Raw genomic sequence first — 15,406 nt, forward strand, 5'->3', positions numbered from 1 at the left:
AGTCTAACTTAATGCTAACAGTCTTAACAAAAAAGCCTTAACTTGACACCCTCCTGCAACTTGAACACATTCAAGTCTGTGTAATTACAGACACAATATTTCAAAGCAATGAAAGCATTCAAAACTACTCATAGGTTGAGCACCTACCATGTAATCAGATCTGCTGGTAAGTGCAGGTATGTATTAGCACTTGCCAAGAATTCAATCACAAATTCCTCAAAATGATACATTTGGACTGTTAGACATCTAAATCATCCTGAGCAAGCTTAATTGCCATTTCACAGCTAGCTACATCAAGGCCTCCTGTTTACCAAACAACTTTCTTAATACACAAACCAAAATGCCACCTAATCCCAACACCTTTAAATTAGGAAAGACCAACTGTCTGACAAAATGGTTGCTCCAGATAGTTGGCATCCCCAATGCTTCCTTGACAACATAAATGCAGACTCCCTTGCACAGCTAGCCATCTTGGAGACCAAATACTCTTATATTTTTTCCTCACAGCTGTAACCCACTCAAGAAATGCAACTGTGTAAGAACTTACCATAACAGTAGATGTCTGACTGACTACTGATGCAGTATGAATAATTCATGAAATATCCTGGCAAGAACAGCTGTACAACCAGCCAGCATTCCAAAGTCTGGGTGCCCTCAGTGCTATACTTCACCTTTACAAATCATAGAAGAGGTGGAGAAAAGATAAACCAAACTCATCTTGGCCCTAGAAAAGGAGTGAAAAGAGGGTAGCGGAATGTAATATTGCAACAGTGATCAGTCGGATATTTACTGTTATGGTAAGTTTTTACACAAATATACTACTTCCTTCCTTGATCACTGTTGCAGTATTAATCCATGGGAGATTTCCAAAGCTAACTAACCAGAAAGGAAGGAGAAAAACTGAACAAGGCTGTAGTATAAAAGGTACAAAAATGAACAAGCAAACCAGTTTTTTCTTTCAGAAATCACATCAATCTTATAACATGTCAATCTTATAGTGTAAAAGTTTAAGGATGTATACAGAACCAAGTGGCTGTTTCAAGAATAGATACAGAATCCAAAGCTTTAAAGAAAGCCCCCAAGATAAAACAGCTCTAGTGGAATGGGTCTTAACGGGAACTAAGAGCAGCTTACCATGAACATAGTAAAAGAATGAAACAGCCTAGGGAGGCAAACATTTGACAATATTAACAGAACATTGATAATCCAGAGGGAAGCAGAATGTAAGAAAATACCACTGTTATTGGTGGGTCTTGATGCAGAGAAAGCATTTGACAATGTAGACTGGGACTTCATGAGCACAGCAATGGAAGCATTTGCTTTCCCTGATGCAATTATAAGGTTGATTAGGAGTATATATGAGGGATCAGGAGGTGAAAATTAAAGTGGGTGGGGTCCTCTCTAATAATTTATGCTTGAGTAGCGGAACCAGGTAGGGTTGCCCGCTTTCCCCTTTAATGTTTGCATTATATTTAGAACCATTGGCAAAGAAAATAAGGTACTCAGAAATTCAAGGATATAATTCGTATGACAGTCAGGAAAAGATGGCTCTATTTGCAAATGATATTACTTTATACAGGACAAAACCCGAAAGGGACATTACAGTGTTGTGGATATTTTAAGATGGTTTCAAATCTTCTCGGTATACAAAAATTAATGAAGCTAAAACAAAGGCAATAGTGGTAAATTATATACCCACACATGAATTGGTCCAACAATATCCATATTTATGGGGACATGATAAATTGAAGTATTTAGGAGGATGGATTACAAATGACTCTGCTGTGGCAGCTAAGGATATGCGGGAAGAGACTAAACAGAAGATAATATAAAAATTGAGAAACTGGAAACTTTGTTATATGGATATGGATACCAAGAAACAAGCAATTAAAATGTTTTTAGTCCCTTTACTCATATATACATCAGGCATATTTTTATCAACCAGAGGAGAAGCTGTGGACAGCAATTAAAAAAAGAGTTGAAGGATTTTATCTGGGAAGGGAAGATAGCAAGGGTCAAGTGGGATAAGCTGATTCTTCCAAAAAAAAAAAAAGGCAGACTAGGATTACCCAATCTGAGGGGGTATTTTAGAGCAACACAGTTAAGGCTCTTATACATGGCACAAGCAGAAAATTCTAATTCAAAGTGGAAAAAAATGATGATACAGCGAGGAAGCTCAAGAAATAAGAAGATATTAACATTTTGGATGCAGACACTTAAGGAGAGTAAGAAAAATAATACAGAGTATTATATTCATAAAACAGAATGGAGTATTCTAAGAACTAAACCAGCACGGAAATAAGGAAAAGAGATTCTGCCAATAGGGATGACTGTGGTTCGGGATACAGATAATAGGCAAGAGGGGGCTGGAATTTACTGGAGAAAACTGGCAAATGTATTTGGATTGCAGGTTAAAGATTGCCTGTACTCTGATATCAATCCTTGATAGGGAAGGCAAAGAGAAAGAAATAGGAGGCTCTTAAATGAAAGGTCAGCACTGGTAGAGTTTTTAACAGAATCTCGAACAGAAGCCGCAGCTAAAAAAGTAATAATTAGTACAGCATATAAACTATTGCATGACAACTATAAGAATCAATCAGAGGAGCTTAGAAAGGATTGGGAAGATAGACTGGATAAGCAATTCACAAAGAGACAATGGGGGATATATGTGTATCTCCCAAATATGCAACAAAGTCTAGAAGATTTAGGATGTTTACCTGGAAGTGTTTACATAGATACTTTTATACCCAAAGTAGACTCCACAGAATTTTTCCTCAGGTGGATTGAAAATGGAGGTGTGACAGGCAGAAAAGAGGTAGCTAAGAACACATTTTGGGAGTGTAGTGAGCTGGTAGACTAGGGAATCCTGAATTGAAAGAGGAGATGATTTTTTGAGCTGAGATACAGAATCAGAATTGACTAGACATAGTAAAGCCTTGCTGAGCCTAATTATGGTGGCTGCCTAAAAAGCAATTACTAGAAAATGGAAATCAAAGTCTAGACCAACTTTACTAGAAGTAGTGAATATAGTAACAGAGATAAAACAACTGGAATTGGGATCTTTAGAAATGGGAAGGAGCAAACTACATATAAAAAATGGGAATTGTGGGAACAATATATGCAGAGAAGTTTGTTTAAGAGGCAGGATTTGAATGAGCCACATGATGTTTAACTGACAATGACTGGATAGATTATAAGTGATGTATAATATTTGCAAAGTACAGTTTTGTACCTACCATAAATGTAGATGTCCGATAGATATGCAACTGCAGTCATAACATATGGGTTGTCCTGCCTCAGGCAGCCCTCGGTCAGCCAGATTCCAAAGTCTGGGTCCGGTGTCGGCTGGTGTCGCCTCCTCTCTGACGTCAGAACGGCTGGAGTATAAAGGCATCGGCCGACGCCATCCTCTTCAGTGTTTCTTGCCCCAGATGCCAGGTGCCCTCCTAGGAAGGCTAAATTTGGTGAATGGATAAACAATTCCAGACATGCACAACAGTAATAAACAGATACACCATAGGAGATACCCCCAACTAACAGGAATAGGGGGAGTGGACCCATAAAGAAGGTTGCAGAGGGGTAGGAGGGTGGGAAAATCCGACTGCAGTTGCATATCTATCGGACATCTACATTTATGGTAGGTACAAAACTGTACTATGTCCTTCAAGAATGCAACTGCAGTCATAACATATGGGTTGAATACCATAGCCAAGCTGCAGGTGGTTGGAACTAAGAAAGTGATGGTGTAGCTAAAATGCCCTGCAGGACTGCCGAAGCAAAGCCTGCTCAGGATCTGGAGTATAAAGGCAGGTTGTAGTGCTTGGTAAATGTATGCATGGAGCTCCATGTAGCAGTCTCTAGAATGTCCTTTGTAGCCACTCCTCTTAGGAAAGCTGTGGATGTGGCTATAGCTCTGGTGGAGTGTGGCCTAATATTGGCTGACACACTTTTTCCATGAAAAGAATAGCAGAATCTGATGCAGTGTCCAATCCATTTGGAAATTGTTTGTTTGGAGATTGCTTTTCCTTGTACTCCAGCAGCATAGGCTACAAGCAGTTGGTCAGACTTTCTGGTGGCCTTAGTTCTGTCCAAGTAGTAGCGTAGTTGCCTGTGTATGTCCAAAGTATGCAGTAGTGCTTCCCCCCTGTTTTGAGGATTGGGGAAGAAAGTAGGCAGGTGAATGGCTTGATTTAGAGACACCCTGGAAATTACTTTTGGCATGAATGAAGGATTGGTTCTTAGAGAGACTCTGTCAGAAAAGGAGGTACTGCCATGAGTGCCTGTATCTCCGAGACTCTTCTTGCTGATGTGATTGCCAATAGGAAAACCGTTTTCCGTGAGAGAAATTGCATTTCTGAAGTTGCTGCTGGTTCAAAGGGAGGAAGAGTTAATTTTTCCAAGACGAAATTGAGGTCCCATGCAGGTACTGGCGGTTTCCTGGGAGGTTTGATATTCTTTATCCCACTTAGGAACTGTCTTAGCAAAGGATGCGAAAACACAGGTGGATCACAATTGTATTTTGCTGAGATTGCTGAGGCATGAATCTTTATGGAAGAATATGAGACACCAGTATGAAACATTTCTGCCAAGTATTCCAATATCTGAGGTATACTCAACACTGTTGTATCCTGACCCCTGTTAGTATTCCAGATGATGAATCTCTTCCACTTGGCTGAATAGGTTTTTCTGGTGGAAGGTCTGCGTGCTTCCAGTAAGATCTCTTGAACTTTTTTGGAAAGAGAGATATCAGAAGGAGTTATGGTAACCTCCACGCTGTCAGATGCAATGTTTTCAGGTTTTGATGAACAGTCCTGTAATCGTGTTGTGTTAGAAGCAGAGGCCATAGTGGCAGAGGCCATGGTTTGGTCCGAGTTATGCTCAACAGCAATGGGTACCAGTGCTGCCTTGGCCAGTCTGGAGCTATCAAAATGCCTGTTGGTTGTTCTGCTTTGATCTTCAGTATCACCTTGGTCAGCAGTGGTAGAGGAGGGAATGCATAAATTGTTAGGGAATTCCAGCTGAAGGAGAGAGCATCCGTTTTCCAGGCTAGAGGATGATGGGTCCTTGTACAGAACTTTTCTAGGTGATGATTCATGTGAGAAGCAAAGAGATCTATGTCCGGTCTTTCCCATGTCCTTGTTATTTGTGAGAAAATGTGAGGATGCAGCATCCATTTGTGTGGATCCAAGAAATATCTCCTCAGCTTGTCCGCCAGTACATTGTCCTTGCCTGGCACAAACTGGGATTGCAGATGTATCTTCAGACTTAGGGATTTTTCCCAGAGAATCATTGTTAGTCTGCAGAGGGGATAAGAATGAGTGCCTCCTTGCTTGTTTATATACCACATAACAGTGGTGTTGTCTGTCCTTATTAGCAAATGTCCTTGTTGAAGTGATTTTTCGAAAGACTCGATTGCATGTAACACTGCCAACATCTCTTTTTGGTTTATGTGCAGATGCCTTTCCCTTGGTGTCCATTGACCTTGAATGCATCTGCCCTCCATGTGCGCCCCCCATCCATGGTCTGAGGCGTCTGTTGTAATCATTTGACCTGCTTGAGGTTTGTTGAAAGACATGCCTTTGTTTAACTGACTTGTTTGAGCCCACCACAAAAATTCTCTTTGTAGACATGGAATGAGTGGGATTACGTCCTCTAGGCTTTGGCTGTGTTGGGACCATAAGCTTTTTAAGTACCATTGCAGCTTTCTCATATGAAGCCTTGCCAAAGGTATCAGAAGAATGCAAGATGCCATGAACCCCAGGGCCTGCAGGATTTTCCTTGCAGTCAGCTGGTTGAGCTTTGCTAGGCCTTTGAAGTACTCTGGTAACTGCTGTTGTTTTTCCTCTGTGAGATAAGCCATTTGTGTTTTTGTGTCCAGTTTGGCTCTTAGGAAAATAATCTGTTGGGATGGCAGAAGTCTTGATTTCTGAATGTTGACTGTGTATCCCAAGGCCTGTAATAATCGAATGACATAGTCCAAGTTTGCTATCAAGGTTTGTTTGTTGTCTGCTTGTATGAGGCAGTCGTCCAGGTAGGGGTATATTTGAATCCCCTGGAGTCTGCAGTGTGCCACTACTGATGCCAGGCATTTCGTGAACACTCTGGGCGCAGTAGATAAGCCAAACGGCAATGCTGAGAATTGATAATGCTCTGTCCCTGCAAGAAATCTGAGGTATCTTCTGCAGCTTTGTCTGATTGGGACATGCAGGTATGCCTCCTTGAGGTCCAGAGTGACCAGCCAAGACCCCTTGCCCAGCATGGGAAGGAGTTGCTGCAACGTCAGCATTTTGAACTTTGGCACAATGAGATGAGTATTTAGAGTAGACAAGTCCAGTATAGGCCTCCATTTGTTTTCCTTTCTTGGAACAAGGAACAGTCTTGAATAAAATCCCTGGCCTTGTTCCTGTGGAGGGACCTTTTCTATTGCTTTTATATTTAACAGCTTTGAAACTTGAATGAGTGCCTCTGCCCTTTGATGATGTTGCAGGTTTGGCATGCCTTGTCTTATTGGTAAAGTATGGAAGTGGAATCTGTAACCTTTGTCTATTAAATCCAGAATCCATTTGTCCTTGGTTAAGATATGCCAGTTTTTTGAGAATAAGGATAATTTTCCGCCCAAAGGTGCTTCTCTTTGAACCTTTGTAGGCAGTATGAAAGTCAAGTCATTGTGGTTGTCCTTGTGGTGCAGCTGGACTGCCTGCGCCACTTCTTTGATTTGGTGGTTGCCATTGGCGGCCCCTGTAGGAGCCTCGGTATTGCCCTCTACCGCGGGCACGCCTATTTTTTCCCCTTTGAAACTTGTCAGCGTCTGGAAAGGACCAATTCTTGGAAGGCCAATTCCTGCTGAATCTGGGTGGCTGAACCTGGAGGAAATCTTTGACTGACTGTACTGATTTAGCTTTTTCCTCAATGGACTTCAACACATCTTGTGCATTAGCACCAAAAAGCTTCTGTTTTTCCAGTGGTGCATCAAGTAACTTTACTTTAACATGGTCTGGCAGTGGCTGTTCTTTTAACCAAGCATGTCTACGTATAACAGCCCCAGTCATAGCTGCCCTACATGAAGCCTCCAATGCATCATAACCACACTGAAGAAAATGATTGCTGACCTGCTGAGTGTTATGTACTAGATCCTGCAATGCCTTTCTATCAATAGGCTCAGGAGAGGTTATCTTTTTCTGTAAATCATCCAGTAAAAAATCCTGGTACTGAAACATATGAAAAAGGCAGTTAAGTGACCTCATGGCCAGAGTGGTAGAGGTATAAACTTTTTTACCCCATCTCTCCAGGGACCTAGCTTCCCTATCCGCTGGCAGTGGATTCTTGGCTGTGGAAGTAGCCACTCCCTTGGGGCCCTGTGAAATAGTTTCTAGATCCAAAGAATGGGCCTTAAAGAGATGTTTGTGGGTGTCAGGGACCCTATAATATCTGTCTGGCTTGACAGGAGCAGGAGGGAGAGAATCAGGGTTAGCAGTGGAGTCGGAGAAAACATCATCCAGGACATCCATAACTGGAGGGATAGCTAAAGGTCTGTGCTGGGGAAGCTTGAGGAAGGTACGTAGTCTTTTCCTGGAATCAGAGAATTCCTGACCCTGCCATTTAAAATGCTCCCTCATAGAGTGTAGGACTTCACCGAACGAAAAATCCTCTGGAGGAGAGGCAGAGGGAATTGATTCCTCAGCATCAGAGTCCTCATAGGTTCATAGGTTAGTACTAGGCTATCAGCCCTAGGGCCTATACAAGCCTAGCCATAACAATTCCCTGGCTATTTCTTCCCACATTATTTACTTTCCTGGACCCCTGTCTAGCAGGGCGACTGACGTGATCCCTGGGGTGAATTTCCTTTCTCCCATCCAATCGTCAAGGTTCCTCTTGAAGAGGTCCAAAGAGGCACTCTGCTTGACATGTATGGGCAATCTATTCCAGAGTCTGGGGAGTCTCTGGGTCAGGAACCTATCCCTCCAACACGTTTTGCTTATTGTGATGACAAGGTTTAGATCCCTGGAGCGTGTAGCTCTGAGGGATTGGGATTTCTTTAAGTGTAGCATGTCCAACAGCTCTGGGTTTGACATGGCCTTGTATGTTAAGCAGAGATCGCCTCTGAGTAGACAATATGCGACAGAGTATAGCTGGAGTTTTTTAAGGCCGTCAGCATAGGGCATCTGCTTTAGGCCTGTGATTCTTTTAGTGAGGTATTTCTGAGGCCTTTACAGTTGTTGCAGATGTCTTGAGAGGTACATACCAAATGGGGCATTGTATTCTATAATGGGTCTAATGAGGGATGAGTACAGTGGGACAATGACCTCCTTTTTTCTGGATGAAAAGCCCTTCGTGATAAGGTGTGCCACATAGAAGGATTTCCTGACTGTTGTGGCAATGTGGTTATCGAAGGTGAGACCACTGTCCACCTGTGTCCCTAAGTCTCTTATCACACTTTCTGTGTTTAGTGTACTGCCACCTATATGGTAATTCATGGATACTTGTTTTTTCCCAAAGGGGATAACAATACATTTCTTGGCATTGAGCTTGAGCCCATGGCTCTGGCACCAAGCATCTGTTTCTGTAAGGCCCTTTTGTAGAGTATCCACATAATTTGGGGATTCAATAATGGCTCCTAGTTTGCAGTCATCTGCAAACTTTGATAGCCAGAGTCCCTTAGTGTTGACATGTACTTCAGAGAAGTAGATGCCAAACAAGAGCGGCCCCAGGACTGAACCCTGAGGTACTCCACTTGTCACTTGTCTGGAGCTGGATTTGGAGTCGGCTACTTTTACAGTGTGGGTTCTATCAGTAAGCCATTTAGCAACCCATTGGGTGACATAGGGATTAATGCCCAACTTAGTAAGTTTATCTATGATTCCAGAGTGGGGGATGGTGTCAAAGGCCTTGGCAAGGTCTAGATAGGCTGTGTGGACCACCTTACCCTTGTTCATGGCTCTGGAAGTCAATCAGGTTCAGGAGACAAGATCGGCCCTTCACAAACCCAAACTGGGTGGGGTCCAGTGTTTGAAGGTTGCCAATGTCTTTGTTTATAAGTTCCATGATAATATGCTCCATGGCCTTGCAGATAAGGCTTGTCAGACTGATGGGATGGTAGTTTCTGGGATCTAAGGTGGATCCCCCCTTGTGGATTGGGATAACTATAGCTCTGCGCCACGCAGTAGGCACGAAAACTGAGGTGAGGCTATGATTAAACATGACACTTAGGTGAGGTGCCAGTTCATATTGTAGTTCATGTAGTACACAGCCCGGGATGTCATCTGGTCCCATGGATGCTGTATTCTTGGCTTTAGAGAGTGCGTTTTGTACCTGTGTGGCCGTTATTACTGGAATTTGGCAATCTTCCGGTATTGAGATGGGCCATTTAGGGGGTGAGAGTGGGGTGAAGTTGGCACTGAATCGATCTGCCAGGATATTGGCAATATCCTTCGGATCAGTATATTTAATGCCATTCTGTTTTAGCTCAGAGCAGATCTGAGCATTGCCATTTAGATTCTTGACATAATTATAGAATGCTTTGTGGTTGTCTTTGGAATCTTTGGCAATTTTATTTTCGTAACTAGCTTTGGAGGATTTTATGAGGCATCTCAGTTTCTTACTGAGGCTAGTAAGGGAGTTTTTTGCATCCTGGGATTTTCCTCTTTTCTGCAAAAGTTTCTTCCTTTTGTTGTAAAGTTTGTTTATGGCAGGGGACCACCAGATTGGCTTCCTTTTTTTGGATGAGAGCATTTTGGCTCTATTTGGGATGGCACGATTAATGCATGAATGGATGTGCTCGTACAGTGCCATAGTGTAGGATTCAGCAGTTGAACTTTCAGTTCCCGTCTGCATGGGTATCATGAAGTTTGTCACTTCTGACTTGAGTAGCATGAAGTTGGCTTTAGAGAAGTTTTTTTATGGTGGTTTCTTTACTGGGGGGGTGGGGGTGGGATGTGGATGTTAAGGGTGATTAGCTTATGGTCAGACCTGGCTAACGAGGGGGTGACCTTAGGTATGGAGCATTGATTTCCCATGTTGGTAATGACCAGGTCTAGGATATTGGAGCCCCTGGTGGGACTATGGATTAGTTGATCCAGGGCGTTGGAGTTTATGAATTCCAAGAACCGTTGCGCAAAGGTGTTGGGACATGAGTAGTTTTCCCAGTTAATGGCAGGGTAGTTAAAATCACCCAGTATTAGGGTGTTTGGTTCTATCTTAACATTTTCCAGTATGTCTAGAAAGGTGTAGTGAGAATCTTGGGGTATGGTGGGGGATCTGTAGCAAGCTACAATTTGGATTGCAGTCTTACCTAGTGTTAGTTGCACTTGGAGAATTTCAGACACATTGTGTTGGCCAACTAGCCTGGTGGTGTGAATATCCTTGGTGAATATTGACACTCCTCCACCTTTAGTGTTTCGGTCCTGGTTTGGTGGCCGAAAAGTGTGGTAAGAGTTGTAGCTTGGTATTGCAGGGGTGCTCTCTGGAGCCTTGAACCAGGTCTCAGTTACTGCACAGATATCGATGTTCTCCATTTTTAGGAGTGCCTCGAGAGAGTGCATTTTGAGGTTTAGACTTCTAGCATTGAGTAGCATTACCTTCAGATTTTGCATGCTTGTACCTGTTATGGTGGTGGTTTTGTCCTTTGAACTTTGCCTAAAAAAGGCACTATAGGGGTGGCAAGAGCCTTAGCCAGTAACCTGAATCCCAGGGGCGACAGGTGCAGACCATCTCTGGCAAAGCATCGTGGTCTGTCAATCATGTCATCCCAGGCAGACAGATACTGGCTCCCCTTTGAATGACACCATAAGCTTAGCCAATTGTTGAAGTCAATCATTTTATCCTTATATTGTGGTATCATTCTGGCGAAGGCAGGATGCTACTCAGGGCTAGGGTCATACCTGCCTGGGCCACATGATCCGAGACCTCTTCCATGTGTCTTTGGATGTAGTCCAGGGACGTACGTCTCAAGTCATTCACTCCAACATGGACAATGACAGAGTCATATTTGTACTTGTTGTGGAGTGACTTGAGTGCATGTGTTATGTGGCGGATCCTGGCACCTGACAGGCAGCTGACTGTAATTTTCTCCTTATTCAACCTGGTGAGAGGGACATCAGTGTGCCGGACTATAGAGTCACCTATGACTAAAGTGTTAGGTACATTGTCTTGCCTTAGGGGCTGTTGCTGGGTGGCACACTGGTGTTGTGAACTATGTGACACATTGGTTGTGATTGGTGTTTGTTTGCGTTTCAGCTTCAGAGGTCTTTGTTGCTTGGGCAGGTTACAGTTAAGGGCCTCTGCATATGTGGATTTAGTGTTACTATATGTGGGCGTTGGTGGTGCGGGTTTAGAAGGGCTATGTGTTGCTTGAGGTGTAGTGTGGGTGTTAACCTTCTCCTCTTGACTGTTTAGCACAATCTTGGGTGGAGAGAGCTTTGCTTCCATTTTGGCTATATAAGAGCATCTCTCACAGGTTGTAGTGTTGGGTGGTAGGAGGAGAGGGTTGTCAGTGTACATGAGGCAATTGCTGCATTGCCCCAGTATGCCCAGATTCACCAGGTGGACAGGAGAAATCACCAGAAGCTGACCCTTGGACATGCCTGGTTTGGGGCTTTTTTTTTCTTTGTAAAGTATAGGAGCTAGGCTTGGAAGGATTCTTCTTGGGTATCTGAATGCTCAGAATCCCCAGAGGCTTCATCTGAAGAGAGGTTGTCGGCCTGCTCAGGTCTGGGCCTTTTCTCTGCAGGCGGCTGAGAACCTCTGTCTGGATGAGGGTGAGACCCCCTGATAAGAGAAATAAGATCTGCAGCAAGAGACATGATCTGTTTATCAGAAGAAGGGGCCTGGGCAGTAGGTATAGGATGGGCCTTGGCCTGGCTGGCGGCCTTAGCACGTGAAAGGCCTTGATGGACATGGATACAGGAGGCCTAGCTGCCCCACGTGCAGGAGTAACCTTGTCCACAGGAATGGTGTCGGGTAGATCCAGAACTACGGTTTCTGGAGGAAAATCAACAACCGGCACCGGTGTAGACTCCGAGACCGAAGGACGTGTTAACGCTGTGTTGTCAGCCTGGAGCGGTTGAATTACCGCTCGAAGGACGAAGCACTCGCGGAGGGTTTAGGAGGAGTATCGGTGGAGGACGCTGGCCGAGGATGTCGGTCCCGGTCCTTTCGTTTTTTGGTAGATTGAGATGTCCTTTGTTCCGACGGCATGATATAAGCGAAAGATTCGCCGAAAAAGTCTTCGGCAAATTCTGCCCGGCACCTGAGAGTGCGCTTATTAAAGCAAGCACAGGCAGCACAGGCCGAGACGTCGTGGTCTGGGCCCAGGCAAGGGAGGCAATAAGAATGGAAGTCCTTATGAGGTATTTGTTTACCACAAGACAAACCATTATTAACTTTCTCAATTTGTTCTGACATCGGCTGAGGCAAGAAAAAATGTTCCCCAATGGGGTACTTAGCTTTTAGATGACTTCAGTACTGAAAACACAGGAGCTGACCGACCGGCACTTGCGAACTGCTTCTGCTTCGGGCACCGCGCGGCAAGAAAGACTGAAGAAGATGGCGTCGGCCGATGCCTTTATACTCCAGCCATTCTGACGTCGGAGAGGAGGCGACACCAGCCGACGCCGGACCCAGACTTTGGAATCCGGCCGACCGAGGGCTGCCTGAGGCAGGACAACCCATATGTTATGACTGCAGATGCATTCTTGAAGGACATCTACAGTTGTTTCAGTGGTGTCTGCATAATGTTTGCAACTAAAGTGGTGTGTTTGTTTTTCATTTATATAAATGTACGATTGCTTTTGTCATATGTGATAATTTAATAAATATGATAATTTAATAGAAATGTTTATTGAAAAAAAAAAAAAGAATGAAATAGCCTTAGAATTCCAAGTAGAAATAGTTTGCTAGAAACAGGAGCAGACACATTTTTGTCCTTAAGAGAGAGACAAAAAGCTGGTCTGACTTCCAAATGGACCTAGTCTTATCCAAATAAAATCTGAGTTGCCTATGAACATCCAGAGAATGAATTAGTCAAACTCTGACAGTAAGAATAGAGGCAGAAAAGTTAACGGTCTGAAAAGTTTGTTAACCTTAGGCATAAAGGAAGGATTAGTATGGAGAGTAACCATACTCTCGTAAAAATAAGGTATGAAGAAATAACCATACGGACGTGCAACTCAGAAAAAAAAATTCCAACTCAGAAAAGAAATTTCCTTCAAAGTACAAAACTTAAAAGAAGCAAAGGAAAAAGGTCCAAAAGGAGGCAACATACGCTTCTCCAAAGCCTAGTTCAAGTCACAAAAAGGACAAAGAATTGTTTTGGCAGTCTGATATGAAGGACACCTTTCAGATATTGTTTCACCTCAAATCTTGAAGACAGAGGAGGATCCAGAGGGTAGACCAGCAGAAATGGCTAACAAATAAGCTTTAATAGAAGAACATGCTAAGCCAGTACTGAGCAAGTCACACAAATAAACTAAAATAAGGATATCCATTTGATAAGGGTCCTGATTCTGATGATGGCACCAAAGAGGAAATGTCTTACACTTCAAAACCTAAAAGCTTCTAGTATTTGTTTTTCTAGCTATATGTAAAACATTAAGCTTGTCCTCAAGAGTTTTAATTCCTTTTAAGTACCAATTTTCTATCAGCCAAACAGTCAGATTCATTGTCTGAAGACTTGGAAGGATCAACGAGCCTTTGTTTTGTGTTTTGGGTAGGCCCATCATGTGAGGTAACTTGTAATGATAGCCCCTGGAGAGATGAAAGGAAAGGGGGGAACCAGTGCTGCCTGGACCAAAAAGGATCACACACAAGATTATTGGTTTGCTCTTCTGAATCGTCAGAACAACTTTTGAAACCAAGGACAGTGACAGCAGCCCTGCAAGATGCCGCTAATGAATCAAAACCACATTGCAAAGTATGTTTTCCAACTTGTTCAGCAGAATGCATTCAATCCTGTAATTCTTTATTTTCAGCACAGTCAGTCATCAACATCATTTTCTGTTTAAGCAATCCAGTAATGTGTTGCTGATACTTTAACATATGTAACTGGCAGTTTAAGGCCCTAATGGCCAAAGTTGTAGGAGTGTATACCTTCTTACCCCATCTATCCTGTGCCCTGAAATCTCTATCAGAGGGGGTATGGTTTTTGGCAGTAGTAGCCTTAATGCCCTTGGGTCCCTGTGAAATGGTCTCAGGATCTGCAGTAGGATTTTTAAAGAGGAATTTGTGAGAATCAGGTACCCTATAATACCTACCAGTTTTTTTGGGAGCAGGAGGTAAAGTGTCAGGGGCCAGGCTAGATTCCAAGAAGGCATCATCTACAATGTCCAGTACAGGAGGGATAGCTAAAGGCCTATTGTTGAGGCAGGAGTAAGAATTCCCTAAGCCTCTTTTTAGAGTCAGAGTAATCCTGGCTTTCCCAGCGGAAATGCTCCCTAAGAGTATGCAAGGTTTCAGCAAAAGAGAAATCCTCTGGAGGGGAAGCAAAGGGAATGGAGTCCACTACATCAGAATCCTCATAAGTAGATAAGGGCAAATCCTGGTCATCAGAGGAAAAGTGCAGTTGTGTACACTTACCATAAATATAGATGTTCGAGTGTATTCACTATTGCAGTCATTACATTTGGGTAATCCTGCTGGCAGGTGCCCTCAGTCGGCCTGGATTCCAAAGTCCTGGGACCTGCGTCGGCTGCTGTCACCCCTTCCCTGACGTCAGGTCGTCAGAGGTATAAAAGATGCGGCCGACATCATTTTCTTTAGTTTTTCTTGCCCCAGATGTCAGGTGCCCCCTAAAAGGGTAGCCAAAATATATATATATATATATATATATATATATATATATATATATATATATATAGACATGTACCAATATAAACTTTACCTTCATCTACAAGCAAATATGCCACATAGGTTCCATCAGAAGAAAGGGGGATGGCGGGTGGGTAACCTGGAGTGCAACAGTGAATACACTCAAACATCTACACTTATGGTAAGTGTACACAACTGTACTATGTTCTTCGTGTTTCACTGTTGCAGTCATTACATTTGGGTAGAATCCCAAAGCTATGGATGGGAGGCTGGAGCTAAACAGCATTAGGAGCGGCTATGCGGCCCTGCAGAACTGCAGTGGCAAAGCCTGCCCTGGATTTAGAGTAGCGTGGCAGGTGATAGTGCTTTGTAAAGGTGTGCACTGATCTCCAAGTAGCAGCCTCTAAATGTCCTTGGTTGGTACTCTCCTGAGAAAGGCTGCTGAAGTGGCTGCAGCTCTGGTTGAATGTGGCCTAATGCCCTTAGGCACTGGCTTGCTATGGTGTAAGTAGCAGAAACGAATGCAGTGGCCTATCCACTTTGAAACAGTCTGCTTTGAGATAGCCTTTCCTTGTGATCCTGCAGCATATGCCACTAGTAATTGCTC

General features: G+C 43.4%; 1 protein-coding gene across 1 annotated transcript in view; it reads right to left on the reverse strand.

Annotated features, from left to right (window-relative positions):
• Positions 1–15,406, reverse strand: part of LOC122803464 (interferon alpha/beta receptor 1-like) — a 591,175-nt gene that overhangs the window by 391,870 nt on the left and 183,899 nt on the right. The gene's annotated exons all lie outside the window — the stretch shown is intronic.

The sequence above is a fragment of the Protopterus annectens genome, chromosome 5.part1 (genome assembly GCF_019279795.1).
Source record: "Protopterus annectens isolate FY-2018-M chromosome 5.part1, PAN1.0, whole genome shotgun sequence".
In the NCBI taxonomy this organism is placed as follows: domain Eukaryota; kingdom Metazoa; phylum Chordata; order Ceratodontiformes; family Protopteridae; genus Protopterus; species Protopterus annectens.